The sequence below is a fragment of the Euprymna scolopes genome, chromosome 6 (genome assembly GCF_053919585.1).
Source record: "Euprymna scolopes isolate OS-2025 chromosome 6, ASM5391958v1, whole genome shotgun sequence".
Lineage (NCBI taxonomy): Eukaryota > Metazoa > Mollusca > Cephalopoda > Sepiida > Sepiolidae > Euprymna > Euprymna scolopes.
In genome coordinates, this window is record NC_136487.1 from 60,722,878 (window position 1) to 60,738,624 (window position 15,747).

At 31.4% G+C, this 15,747-nt stretch overlaps 1 protein-coding gene across 5 annotated transcripts in view; it reads left to right on the plus strand.

Moving 5' to 3' along the window:
* LOC145277652 (vang-like protein 2) overlaps positions 1-15,747 on the plus strand; it is a 605,707-nt gene that overhangs the window by 87,203 nt on the left and 502,757 nt on the right. Inside the window, exon 2 of one of the 5 annotated variants that reach the window (XM_080129250.1) lies at positions 3,858-3,896. The exons of the other annotated variants lie outside the window; for them this stretch is intronic. The gene's annotated coding sequence lies outside the window, so the exon portion shown is untranslated. The remainder of the gene's footprint in view (positions 1-3,857; positions 3,897-15,747) is intronic. 5 annotated transcript variants of the gene reach the window in all.

Consider the following 15,747-nt stretch of genomic DNA (forward strand, 5'->3'; position numbering starts at 1 on the left):
CCCTTCAGAGGAAAAAAGTAGGGAAGCTTGATTGCAGGAACAGGATATATGTATTTTTTTATTTATTTATTTTTTTATCCTTAATGAAATTATATTATTTTCCTTGTGTACATAAAAGGCATTTAAAGGCACACCGTTTCCTTACGAATATTTATATGAATTAAGGTGGAGTTCTTAGAACCTGAGCCAGAACTCAATGAATTTTTTTTTTTTTTTTTTTTTTTGCTTTATTCTGAAAATAAGTGGAGGAGAGAGGGGGCATGACACTGACTATGGACTGAAAACCTGTGTATGCCAAGTTTGAATTCAGTTCATTCCACCGAAACAATTTAATCAAACCCACATTTGACCTTGTATCTTTAAAGAGAAGGTAAATAAAATAATTGTAACTTGTGAAAGACGTCATTGATTTTTTTCTTGAATAAGTGGTTTACTTTGTTAAACACGAAAATATCGTTGTCTCCAAAAAATAACATCCACTCCCCACCCCGTATTACACACACTTAGAGGACATTTTTGTTCCTTCTAAAATAGTTTTTCATTTTTCATGGGAACGTGGTTTTAGTAGAATGGATACTCACAGACTGATTACTCCGTATGCTGTGTTCAATTCCATAGCACTATTTTCACTTATGGATATTGGCAAGTCGCATGGTCATTGAGTATCTAAGGACCCCCCTCATCTCCACGCCCCAAAATCAAGTAAATCAATAGCAACAATAGAATTAAGCAGGTAAAAAAAAAAAAAAAAAAAAAAAAAATGCTGATTCATACAAAAAGATCTTTCCTGAATCTATTTTACATCTATAGTATAAATTTCACCTGTCTGTTTAAATGTATGTATGTATGTTTGTATGTCTGCCTTCAACTTTCGACAGAGATGAGGGATTTTCACGAGATCGGTATCGTTTTGAAGCGCGACCCTTTTGGACAACAAATATCGAAAAATTGACTAAAAACATTAATGACTTCAGCCTCAACTGAACACTTTTCTACAAGGAGGGGTCGCTTTTTTTGTCAATATTTTTGAAAGCCATCCCCCTCTTTTCGATTGACTAGCCTTAATTTAAACCTTCGTTGTTTCCGGTTTGGTGATGGATGCAACAGCAAAGACATCACTTTTTTCTTTTTCTTTTTTCTTTTTCTTTTTTTTTTTTTTCACATTCTTTTCCTCCTTCGCGGTACGGTTTGAGCCTAACTGCCTACTACCACTTTTTTTTTTTTTCTCAACACACACCTCCAAACATCCGGGCAACTCCAGGGACCCAGGCTAGTTTTTTTTATAAATGATAATCTGAAACTCAATAGGTATGTGTGTAAATCTTTTAATTTTGGATTAATTGGACAAGTGTTCTCATCTTGAGTGTTATCTACATAACATTTCTGTTGATGTAACCTTCGATCTTCTTCATGTGTAAAAGTCGCTATGTTTGGCAAGGATAAAAAGTTTCATATTTTTTGGATCCAGTTGAAAGTGAATTTACAAAAAAAAAAAAAAAAAAAAAAAAAAAAAAAAACCCAAAAAACTAAAGTTAATGATTATTTCGTTTCATTAGTACCCTCTTGTTTTCAATTGATTAATGGATTTAATTAAAATTTTAATCATAAATTTAGAAATAATACCCCTCAGCGTTTCAGTTGATAATTATTTATTTTATTTTATTTATTTATTTATTATTTTTTTTGCAAATTCACTTTCAACTAGATCCTAAAATACGAAACCTTGTAGAGTTAATCCCCTTTTCTCCTTGTCAAACACGGCGACTTTTACAGCGGAAGAAGATCGGAGGTTGTGCAGATAACGTTTAAAATGAGAGCAATTGTCTGATTAATACAATCATACCTCATCTCAGAAATTCAGAACTGTAATTGTTCTTTGTGTTTCAAATATTAAGATAGACTAATTTTTTTTTTTTTTTTTTATAAGTCTAGCTGAAAAAATGTTAATTCTTTTTGTGTGTGTAAGGTCTGCTATCTTGAATCAGCTCTTTTTTTTATTTTGAGAGGTTATATTTTCATGTTAGAAATTGGTTGATCCAAGTTAGGATGAGTCATTTTCATGATAAAACCGAATAGAGCTTACTGTAATTACAGAGCAATAATGTTAATGATAGATGGAGAAAAGTAAAAACTGGAGAAAAGAAATAAAAAAAACAAAAAAAAACAAAGACATGGTAGTTTTAGGCAATAATTTATTTTGTGTATTTATTTTTTGCAGACTGTTATCCTCATCTTTATAGTTGTTGTTGCTTCACGTTTCAGTCAACTCCTCCTCTGACCTTCTTCAGGTGATTAACTGCGATGGGATAGGAATACAGATCTTCTAACTGTATCCCCAGTAATTACTGCCTTCCATAGTTGTTGTTGTCTCACCAGTTTTTGACCAACTAATCCTCTGGCCTGCTTTGGATAGAATTGAAACCGCCATCTTCTATGGAGATGAGGATAAGTTTGCAAAAAATGAATGCACAAAATAAATTATTGCCTAAAATTACCATGTCTTCTTTGTTTTGTTTTTTTGTTTTTTTTTAAATTAATAAATACATAAATTATGAAAACCTCATCTCAAAGGATTCTAAAGAATAAAAATAAGATAATATATAATTTATTTCGTTCGCATTTAGCATCTTCATCAGATCACAATTACTGTTCTACATTCCTGAAATGAATATGAAAACAAAAAACAACCAAAAAAGGGTGATTCCTATGATCATTTTGAAATCTTAATATTTTCATGTCTGCTTCATTTTTTAGAATGTGATTAAAGTTCATGGTTATGCATGAACAATTTTGAGGTAGGTTTAACCCAGTTTATTTCTTGACAATGTAAAGGCAACACACATGTGCATATTAACCACACAACTTCACTCACACTATAGATACATATAGGAAGAACATAAGTCGGTTGTGAGACTGAATATCTTTACCTGACAACATAAGAATGGGCGAAAGTCTTATCTGGACCTTACGTCTTCATATATCTAAATTTATTTCTTGGAAACGTTAATTCAAAAACTGTGATAAGGCTGTGATTTTTCATGGTAGTTAGTGTTATCAAAGAGCATCAGATTCAGATATCATATTTGGAAAAATTAAGTCTTTACAATGAACAGAACTGAAGTTATCTCCAAATTACAGACAAATCTTATAAACAGAAAGTGTCGCTTATAATCTATTCAGATATGCAGAAAGCTTTTAATCAGTTTTCATCGAGAAAAAAGGACTTAACAGGTCAAAATTGAAAAATTTGTACTTGGGAGTCATCAAATTATTATCTGTTCGCTAACTGTTTCACAAATGCATATGCAATAATCGTTCATGTGATGGATTCCTTAGGTTAAGAATAAGCAATTTTGAAAACACTTTTTAAAGATCATGTCAAGCTGGCCTAATGGTTATTGTACTTGACTCACTGTCTTTAGGTTTTGGTTTGATCTCAGCTTGAGTATTTTATTTACAAGAAGTGAAGTGTTTAGAAAAAACATAATGAACATCTTTCAGTTTCTGTAAAATTTATGCATATTTTATGACCGAGTAACGATGGGCAGCCTGCTAGTATATATATACAATATTGGGTCTGTGATAGTCTGATGGTGGTTGCATACAAAATGTTTGCACACCATACATACTTGTATCTAATAATTTCATAATAAAACGCCATTAACTCAGAATGAGCAAATGTCTTGCATTTAGCTTTCTAATTCTCACATGAAAGAGACACTCGTTTTTCTTTTTGTCTTTAAAATATCTTGTTTTATTTTTGTAGTTGCTTTAATTATTACCATTGAATAGTTCCATTAAGTTTGTTGCTATTAATTAGAAGAATTTCTAATTGAATTGCTTTTTATTTTTTTCAGGTGAGTGCAGACATTTTAACGTACACTTTGAATGAATCGGTAAGAACTTTAATTATTTAATTATTTATTTTTTTTTTAGATGTGTCCACACATCTCTAAAAGATAAGTTAAGTAACATAGAGCCTAGCTTGTACTGAATGGGTGACCATTTTCAGAAGATCAGATGCTGTATGTAACAAAAAACCTGAAATTCAAATTTACCTACAAAGCAATCTTATACAAAATCATCAGGTTTTAGTATAAAATAACCCAAACGATGGTTTGCATGCTATAATACCCAACAACAATATCTTGACTTAGATTGATCATGGATGAACAAATTGTCATGCTTAAGTTTTTATTTGAAACTAGTATACACTTTTTATCAAAAATAATGCTTTGCCAGTGTTTGCACTTGCTATTTATCTAAGCATATTACTAAAATATTCATGTAAACTCATAGAATTATGCCAGTAATTCAGTTATTCATATATGAATTATCATTTCTGATGTAAAAGGAAGAAAAAACACCCACTGATGACGTTATAATAGTGGTGGATTTAAAAAATAATTAATCTGAGGTAGTTGTTTGATTAGCTACTTGTATGCTTCCTTTCTCTTGCCACTTGAGATGGTTTCATCTAGAGGTTGGGAAAATCATGTTATATTTTTGTCTGTTAGATAAAAATGTGTGTATGCCCTTTAAAAGGTAAATGCCTTATTTCGGACATTGTATATAAATGTGACATTTGAAAATCAAATGGAACTAGAACGTACATAGGGTCCACTGGCTGCAGGTCCAAGACAGATTCTGAAACCATACGTAATCATTTAGATCACATAGCAACAATATGAACAAGAAATCAACAACTCTAGCTAAATGGGTAAGGGAAATATGAAGAAGTAACGCAGAGTATGAGTTAAAAATAGTTAATATTATGCGAAGCAAGAAAATATATACCAAGTAAATCTAGGAAACGCAACGTTTGCACCCTAAAATTATATATAATATTATCTAAAAAAAAAAAATTATTAGATAAAAACCAGGAATTGATCCAAAATTGTTTACATACAGCCAAATATATACTCTCTTGTCTAAGGCCAGACTAGGGAGCTCGAAATATATAAATATTTTATATATATATACTAATAATAAAAAAAAAAGAGGAATGGAAAGTAGAATATTTTAATAAAGTAATGCAAATAAAATACTACTAGTATGTCTTTTAGCTTAAATTACTTCAGTAGATATTCCAAAAATAAAATTAAATAATAGGTATTTAATAGCATAATATATAAGAAATAAATAAACAAAAAAGATATAGACATAATATATTTTATAATATACCATTATGAGAAAGAATCCTGGTTACAAATACTTTATGATAAAACTAATCCATAAATACAGTTTAGATATGTTGTAAAAATTAAACCTCTTATATTGACAACATAATAGGTATAATGGAGTTGACTTAAAGGAAGAAATCGTTTTTAATGGTAAAGGAAATAACTATGATAAATTTTGAAGCAGGTTATTCCCTTGGAGCTGTGTGACATAAAAACGATGATCCAGATACAAATTAGCTCTGCAATAGAAACTAATGAATGCCTCTTCAATGAGTAACCCTAACTAACTTATAATAGACAATAAGCATTTATTTGAATATACTTAGGTTTTTAAGTATATACTCTTTGAATATTGTAGCTAAAAAGAAAATACTCAACAATTTAAGTTTATAACGATCTGATAGTTTCTTTCTAAAAACCAAAATGACCGGCCAAAAATATGAAATGCAATTAATACATATACAGAAGTTAGCTTCGCACCCACAACTTAACTGGGATTAAAATCAGATTTATTTAACATACAATATATAATAGTTATTTTTGTAAAATAGAATGAAGTCCTTTTATATAATTTTTTTTCTAGCTTAAAACCAAATAAAAATATTGTATAATTAAACCTATATGATAAATATATGCTTTATTTTCAACATTACATGGTCATGCTCCTTTCCTTCTAAGAAAATTTTTCTTTTTTCTGATGAGTGTATGTAAGAAAAAAAAATTCAATTTTAACGTGAATATATTCATTGTTCCATCTAAACAAAATAGGTCTGTAAAAAAATGTACGGTAGTTTTGATGGGTTGAAAGAAAATCTTGGAATATAGCAAAATTATTATTCGTGTGTGTGTGTGTGTGTGTGTGTGTTGAAAGGGCACAAATGCTAGGGTTTAGTGTTGCATCCCTGTGCCTGTTTTGCAAGTACTTTAATGGACTATGCTCTGCACTTGTACTCTCTTGACATACATCGTCCTGACTAACCCAACAAACAGTAAAATACTGTTGAAGTCCCTAGATGCCAAAAAGCCTTCTATTCTAATAGTTTCTTCCTTTGGACTGCTAGGCTTTGAAATTCCTGCTTCTCTGACCGTACTAACCAGAAGGTTAAATGTAATGTGAACAGACATTTTGCTGCTCAACTCCCCACAATCCCATGTTAGACACGATTCCAAATAATAGCACCTTATGTTTCAAGTTGCAATATTCCTTGTTTGGTATGAAAAAGAGTAAAAAAAAAGAAATAAATTTATAATAATAATAATCTATATATATATATAAAAGCAAAAATGTGTGTGTGTTTGTGTGTGCACTTTTTGTGTATGTCCAAGGAAGGCTTTTTTCCGAGAAGCGATCGGTCGGCTCACTCCTTAAAACTTTTCATATCACATCTAAATGATAATATCTAGGAGTTAACAATGGGCGTCACCTGTCTATTTAATTCGTCCGAGTTTGAAAAGCTAAACATTCCAAATTTTTCGATCGCCGCGTGTGGATTGGGATTTTTTGTATGATAAAAGCGAAACGAAGCTAAAGACATCGTTCCCCGTGCGATCGCTGGGAACGTCCAAAAGCAATCGGCTTTGATCAATGCGGAGTTTCTCCTTATATCAGACAATTGCTATTCAATTTGGACAATCCCCTTTTTATGGGGAGCTGGTCCCTCCCCCCCAACATCTTGGGGAAACAAAAAAAATAAATAAAAAAAGCTGCCCCGCAGTAAATAAAATACTGCCCCGCAGTGAAAGTTGACCTCATTAAGTACGGGCACCTGCCAATTCTTAATACTTAAATAAATTCAAACATCATGTTTCCGTTACTATTTTTTGGTGGCCCAATGGTTAACGTCACATGTTTTTATTTTGCACTTTAATTTCCAACTTTGCCTCAAGGCTTCGGGTTTGATCCTTCATACTTACCTACCAAAACTTATTATTTTAAACCCCCCCCCCCTAGTAATCTATATATATAAAAGGCAAAATGTGTGTGACCATTTCGTGTATGTCTTCAAAAGGCTGTTCTCACACACGGTCCCGGGTTCGTTACTATCGCTTAAAACTGTTTATATAGGTCCTATATAATAATATTTAGGAATTAGGAAAGCGCAAAGCGTATAGATTTATTTACATCGATTTTTACAAAATTATTGCTATTTTGGCTTCTCGCGTGTTGATCTGGCTTTTTAGTATAAATAAAGTGAAACTAAACTCAAACGACGTATTCTCGGCATTGCACCGGGAAATGTCCAGAAGCAATCAGCTTTGATCAATGTTGTACATCAGACAATTGTTATTCAATCTGGACAATTGGGAGCTGGTTCCCCTCCCCCCAACATCTGTTGGGGGAAAAAAACAAAAACAGTCAAACTTGGGTAAACAACTGCGTGACTTCTATTTGACCTTCTTAATTAGGTCAAATGGAAGCAGCAGAGTTAACTTTTATTGCGCACGCCTGTTTTTATAGTTCAATAAATAAATTCAAACCTGGGTATGTTGTATGCATGTCGCAGTGGCCTAATGGGTAACGTCGCCCTTTTTTTTTTTTCACACATTAATTTCCAACTCAAGGGTACGGGTTTGATTCTCATACTTACCTACCAAAACATTTTTTTTATTTACCCCCCCCCCCCCCGGAGTTTTGATTTACCTCAAGAGTAGATATCTCTGATCTTTCGTTCTTGTCTGATGACACCTCTGATCCATAAAACTGAAACTGCAGTAAAATATTAAAGCTTAGCGTATTTTTAGTGTGTGTGTGTGTGTGTATATATATATATATATATATATATATATATATGTGTGTGTGTGTATATGTATGCATATAAAAACTTTTTTTTGATGAAATTTTATTCCAATCAAATGGAAGTATCTATGTATAGACAAATGCAGTTTAATCTCGTTCTTAAAGATGGTAGCTATTTTATAGTTCCAATCCAGACAAAATATTTTCTGGAAGGGATTAAATCAAATTATATTTTATTCTTAACATATAACATGCAACGATCCACAAGAAAAAAAAATGACAGACTAAAATCAAATATTGATGTTTGTAGGAAGAAAACTGAACTATCGATGACAAAGAAACTGACATATATATATATATATATATATATATATATATATATATATATATATATATGTGTGTGTGTGTGTGTTTTGAATTCAAATTTGTAGGTGCTCTTTCTATTTCTATGTTGATTAATGAATTCAAGATTTTAATTATAATTATTAATGACTTTTAAATACATTTAAATAAATGAATCTATTGAATTATTTCTGATCGACACAATTTTAATTAGATCCAAATTTGATGCAAGTAGATTAAAGCTTATTGTTTGGTGTTTCTGCAGAAAACCAAGCTGCACAGTTGTCATGGCAACGATGCAAAAGAGAGCAAGTGGAAAGGCTAGTTGTTGATTTTGCGAAGGCTGCTATAGTGTGCATTGGCCGATTTATCAGCAATACTTTGCCATTGATATGATCAGCACGAGAATTATTATTCCCGGAAAGAATCTCCGATGAATATTTTATGAGATAGTGTCAGAAAGAAAGAGATAGATATAGGATAGAAATTGTTGCGATGAAAAGATTAAACGAAATAGATATGTATGAAAATGACGAAGAAAAAGACAAAGGTGGTAGTATTTTTTTTTCTTTTTCTTTTTTAGCATATGTTGTCAATTTCTGCAATGTCAACAGGCAAATCTATTTGGGAAGCAATTTTGGAGTTATATATATTTAATAAACAAGTGTAGGTCACTGGGTCATGTTAATTTTTCTTTTTTTCTTTTTTTTTTGTTTAGATATATTTTGTTCCTATTTACTTGTCTCCCCACGAGGGCAGAGTTAGACACAGGGTCGGTTTTTAATGTGGGGAAAATCCAGCTTCCAAAAATAAAAATTATCTCCATCTTGAAGGATTTCTCCTCCACTGACCAAGGACAGAAAAGGTGAAGTGTAACATCAGAACAGATACCACACTGTGATCTTGGCCCAGAGGCCACTTTTGTTGCTCGGTACCAAGTATTTTAATTAAGAAGCTGATACAAGTATTAAGATCAAGTTTTACATTTTTTTTTTTTTTTTTGCTAACATACACTCACCACGCATGGACGCGCGCACACACACACATATGGACACACACACACGCACACACACACACACACACACACACACACACACATATCGACACATACACACACATGCATGCATGGACACACACACACACGAGTGTACATCTTTCCTAAAAAATATCTGGTGCTGTTAGATAAGGCTGTCTGAAGGTATTAACTTCCTGACCAAAAATGCACTAAACATTGATACTATTGTTTATTTTTCCCTTTTCCTTTTCAAAACTCAAGCATGTTCTGCAAAGTCAAAAACAATTTTCCTCTACAAAATAACCAAACCAAACACCATGAGTAAGTATTTGAAGATATAAAGAACTTGAAGTATAAAAACTTTTTTCCAAAATTACCGGATCCGCCATTAAATAACCTGAAAAAGGTTATATGAAAATATGAAGTAAAACAAAGCCACCAAATGCATGACTAATTTTTTTTTTTTTTTTAGAAATAAAGAATTTGTAAGTATGAAATCATTTTTTCCAAAATTACTGGATTCGATATTAAATAACTAAAAAATGGTTGATATGCCATAATAAAACAACCAAACTTCCATAAAAAAATGACAGGAAAAAGTTTTACTTTGCTAGTGTTCATACTCATATTTATATTCATATAAAATGTCTAAATCCGTAAAGTTAAAAAAAGAAAAAGGAATAAGAAAGAAAACCTCTTTTTATGGAAAATAGTGTAAAATTTATTTCCAAATTTATTAAGGCTGGCAGAGAGAGAAAGAGAGAGGTTGACTTTTTAGAAGCGTTTTGCTTTTCCCTAAATGCTCAAAATGGTTCCGTTCAGCAGTTTTTTTTTTGTTTTGTTTTTTTGCTCTCTAAATTTTGTGTGACAGGTTTTTACGTAAACAGTTGCATTTGCGAGTGATTTTTGTTTTCTAAGTGGTGACCAGAAATAACAAAACGCTTATCTTTTTTATTTATTTATTTATTTTTTCACTGACAATCTTCCAAAGCTCATTACGGAGTGAAAAATATCTTTTAAAACCTTTATTTTTTATTTATTTATTTTTTTAAAAATAAAATGAGCAAAGCTAAATTATTTAAACAAAAGTTTGATAGGACAATATAGCATTATTTATTTATTTATTTTAACATCTGAAGAAATTTGAATGTTTTATACTTTCAGGTCTCAACATCAAATTCGGTGCATATTTAGAATTGCACCTTTTAAAAAGAATTAAAATATACATGAAAATCTTTGTATGTACTCGTCACGCAACGAAGATATCATATCCCCAAAATCACGTGGTTTGCTAGTAACTTTCCTATTTGCCTAATAAACGAAATTGCTTAGCTATCAAAGGTCAATTATAAATTTGTCTGTAGAACCCTGTCGAAATTGAATGCGGATCACTACTATCTACTTTTTCACTATGCTGATAACATCATATAACTTTGTTTTTTATGCCCCCCCCCCCCATTCTTGTTTCGTCTCTTATCGGAAAAGCTAAAATGTTGGAAAACTCTAAATTAGTGTTTCATACGGGTTTTAAATTTCAATAAAATCTGATATGCATATTTGAAGTTTTAAGGTAGTTCTGTCCCAAGGAATCACTGAATGATGGGGGAAGTAGATATTCAGCACTAAGAGATTTAAAATCACTTCCATTGTCATCCCTAGAGAATTTTATGCATATGATATAAATTTCATTAAAATAGAATATATTTGAAGTTTTAAATAAGGTTCGGGGGACCCCCTAGCTTCCTTAGGTTAGTCGAGCACTTACAGATTCGAAACCACTTCCATGGTCTTCCTTAGAAAAGTTTATACGTATGAACGAGTTCTATGTGCATTTACTTCATAGGCCATGATCATTTTCTTGTTGTGCTTGTCCAAAGTTGTTGCTTGATTCTGATGCCGTTTGCAGTGTCATCCATAAGGTTTTGATCAGTACTACAACAAAAGAATTTTCCTTTCAGAAAGTTTTAGTTTGAGTTTTACACCAAAGCTCAGTGGGGGGGGGGGGGATATTATTTGATAACACGCGCGCACGCACACACATAAATAATCTAGCATATTAATTATGAATGGATCAACGTTTGTTTCTCATAGGCTTCTTTTCTATATTTTTATCATTTGAAATACTTTCTAAAATATTTTAGTTTGTGGACTGAGTTTGAAATTCTTTTTTTTTTTTTTTTTTTTTTTTTTTTTTTAACTCAAAGTTAATTAAAATGAGCAACTTTTTCTGCTCCAGGATTTAGTAACTACCATTCTCAATGCACTTTTGCTAAGAATTCAATGAAACATCTCTGCTTCTGACGCTCGTCTATGCTGGAGGTTGCTTTTTTAGTCTCACACCGTCAATATCTGCAACAGAGAGATAAAACTTTCAGGTCATGAATGCATAAGTTCTGTCATCATAACAATGCAATTTGCAATTCCCTCTGATCCATTTGAGCAGAAAAAAGATAGGAGGCATTACTTTTGGAACACCCCTCATAATTCCAGAGAAGAAACTATTAATAGTTTCTTCTCTGGGTCTGCTATTCTCCAGGGAAGAAACTATTAATAATTTCTTCCCTGGGTCTACTATACTTTATAATTCCTTCCCTATTTCTTGCTTCCCTGACTGTACTAACTTGCAGAAGTTTAAATGTCATCTCGCTTTAAATGACATCTCGCTACTCAACTCCTGTCTCCTGTTAGACACGATCCCAAATAGTATCGCTTTATGTTCCAAGTGATAATATGAAGTAAAAGAAAACGTCATGTAAACCCTTTTTCTCTTAAATCAAGTCTCTGCACCCTAAATATGTACTCTTTTCTATTGAAAAAGGTAAACCCTGGTATAGTTTCTGTCAATTGACACTTTCTCTGCTTCGTTGTTTGTCACAAATACTTACCTAATCGGTTCCTTACACATGACACACCGTTAGGTGCCTGATAGAAATGTGGGTTATATATATTCACCAGTGTGAATCAAATATTTCAGAATATTTTTCATCAAATTTTTAATAAGATTTCTAGATATAAGGTCTAATTTCATTAAGGGAACATGAAAATTGTACAAAACCGATTTGTTCGGAGAATTAAATTTACCTGTCCTGGGATGGGTATTGTTTTTAGTGTATACAGTAACTGCACAATAAATTAATCAATATCCTCTCTAAAAAAAAAAAAATATTAAATTATTTTCACTTTTTTTTTTTTTTTTTTTGTAGATTTTAAAAATATATCTTAAAAATGTCTTTAAAAAACAAAAAAATTTTAACAATTATATTTTATGTACTTACCTAATCTAACACGAGAATGAGTTTACATGCTGATTGTTTTGAATTTTGTAAACTACTAAAAAAAAACAAAAAACTATTAAAATAACTTTTTTTTTCTTTCAACCAAAGGGAAGTAACTCTGAATAAACCACTACAGAATGATGTCCTCTTAAGATTGTCTTTTTAAAAATAATTAGTCAAATAAAATATTTTCTAGAATGTATTACATTGGATTACATTTTATTATTATTAATATACTACAATGATCCACAAGAAAAAAACTGATTAATTAGAATCAAGTATCGATGACAAAAAACAAAAGAAACGATAGACTGATTTTACTTTATATGCTAGATGCTATATTCATCTTAGAATAATTCATAATAGTGAGAATGTAAAACTTGTACCCTTTAATAAATGCAAGAATTCAGATCTTCAAATTCTTTAATTCATATATTACTATAATAATTTTTAAACACCTACAGACACTAGTGTTTTATCCTTTTAGAAATCATCAGTGCAGGGTGTCACGATTTCAGCTGGTGCTCCATTAGCAAGGAACAAACCACACGGCCAACTTTAACTGCAAGAAATAGCGTTGAAATTTAAACATTTATTATTAAATGTCGAGACATCCGTCCATAGTGATCTAATAACATCATGATCTATGCATTCGAGCTTAAGTAACCAACTTTCATTTCAACTGTCAAGTGCTCAACAATAAGGGGCTGAGATAATTATTCACTATAATAATTTTTAAATACCTACAGACACTAGTGTTTCATCCTTTGGGGAATCATCAGTGTAGGGGGATATATATATATATTATCAGACAAAATAAATGTAAAAGAAGAAACTTTTCACAACAGATTTTATTTTCTTTTGAGGATAGGTATTAATTCTGTATTAAAAGGGTTTAAAGTAATTGAAAAATAATCAAATCTCTTGTAATTTAAGTTCGAATTTCATTAAACTCTGAGGGGAAAATATCTTTGGCGGAGAGTTTCATGTTGCCTCCTTCAATTATATTTATAGCTAGCTCTAATTTTCTGATGTTCCCTTGCAATGCATTTTTTTTTCTATGACTACTAAAAACATTTTTCTCCAAAATATTTTTTTCTGAACAACTCTATATTGATAAACGCAGAGTTATGTTCCTTTTTGTAATAAAGCATTTATGTAAAAATTATTCAAGAATTAAATTGGATTCAATTTTATTGTTCTTAACATGTTACAATAACTCCTTAAAAAACTAATGGATCAGAATCAGATATTGATTTTATAGGAAGAAAACTATTGTTGACAAAAATTGAGACAGCGACCAAGTTTATATATTATATCTTTAAACTTACAGACTATTAGATTCTCTTTAAAAACTTACATTTGATTAACTATCTTAGACAATATTTGGTGCAGCCATATTTATTTCTATAGAGAACAGACAAAAGAATATTTGGATTATTCAAACTTGCTATTTTAAATGTTATTCTCATAATGTTTTGATCGATGAAATTTCTGGTCATCTTCAGATGTACCGTGACAATGATCTCTTATTGGTGAATGGTGAACGGAAAGGCTTATTTTTTTAGCTTTCAGACGTGTAAAAAAAATTTTTTTTTTTTAAATTCAAAATGTGTGTTTATGAAATGAAAAGAATGTCAAGTCGTTTCCATTCTTTTGTATTAATTTTGGTCTGTACCGATTTGGTATATTTCTGAATTCTTTAGATGAAGATGGATAGTATGTATGATCTGGATTATTCATCATGGTTCTGTGGTTCGTTCGAAAAACAAAAGAACATTCTTTACAAATTTGAAAACTAAGGACACAAGACTCCATGTCCATCATTTACCATTAAGAAGCTATTGTCAAGATACATCTGAAGAAGGTCATTGTACGCAACGTTGATATGAGGACAGTAGTCCAAATAATCCAAATAATATATTATCAATCCTAATCTATAAAAGAATAATTGGAAACAAAAAATATTGCTTTTTTTCCCCTTTTTTTTATATTGTCTCTTGATTTTTAAACATCTGAAGAAGATATAAATTGTATCCAAATCTAATTTATACACGATGTCATGAATCATTATTTGTATGTAAATGTACAAATAACACAAGAATTCTGACAAAATTTTTTTTTTTTACTTTCTTGGCTGTCAATCCTTGTTGTTCTGTTTCAATATCCTGCAATCTTTTTGGACTTGACTGGTTCTGTTTTTCAGTGACCTTTAAGCATATTTGGCTCCGGTAGGATGAATAAGAATGCCTGCCAAAATCCTTGCTTTTGTCCAAAGTCAGACAAAATTGTTTCCCACCTTCCTTGCCAATTCCAGATATTTGTACCGGCACCCCTCCCCATCTGCTCTTCATAACTTCAGGGTGTTATTTTCGGCCAATAGAACCTCGCCGGTTCTCTTTGTTGACTACATTAACATTTCGAGAGTTTTCTATTTTATGCCCATTCAACGTTAAAGAACAAGCAGAAATCCATAGCATTTAAACTTGTCAAGTTGATTGTACCAATTTACTATGCCCCCCCCCCACGGGACAGAGTTAGACACCAGGATCGTTTTTTAACGTGGAGAAAAGGTACAAAAATAAAATGCCTCCGTCGTGAAGGACTGATCCTCCACCAAAAGAGAACAAGAAATTGAAGTGCAGCATCTGAAGAACAGATACTGCACTTTGATCTTGGCCAATCTCTGTGAATATTACTAATATTCTATTGGTATTTATTCAAATCATTGTACCAGTTATAGAAACTGCTGCTAGGCTTGTATTTGTTAATATATTGATCAGATTATAGCTTGATTGTAATAGATTTATGGGAATATGTATTTGCATTTTCCATGTTGGTAAGACATGCCACGAGCTGGAAGGATTGTAAGACTTGCTGTTTGGGCTTTACAAGCCTAATTTAATACGGGCAAAATGATCTTACTTGAATTTAGGAGCAAATCAGTAAATTTTGTGATTTAAAGATTTGGTCTGATTTCTTGATTATCAAGCTAATTAGTACGTATTCAGTTTTGAAAGTAACTTACAGTTTTGATTAAAGTGATAAGTCCATTTTATTAAGCAATGACCCAGCATTGTCCAGAACAAAAATGTAACCTATTTCTATTAGAATTTCTCTCTCCCCGTTTATCTTTCTATCCCGACATCTTTCTTCTCTGTCCAAATTATTCCTCTCTAGCTGAACAGATGTACG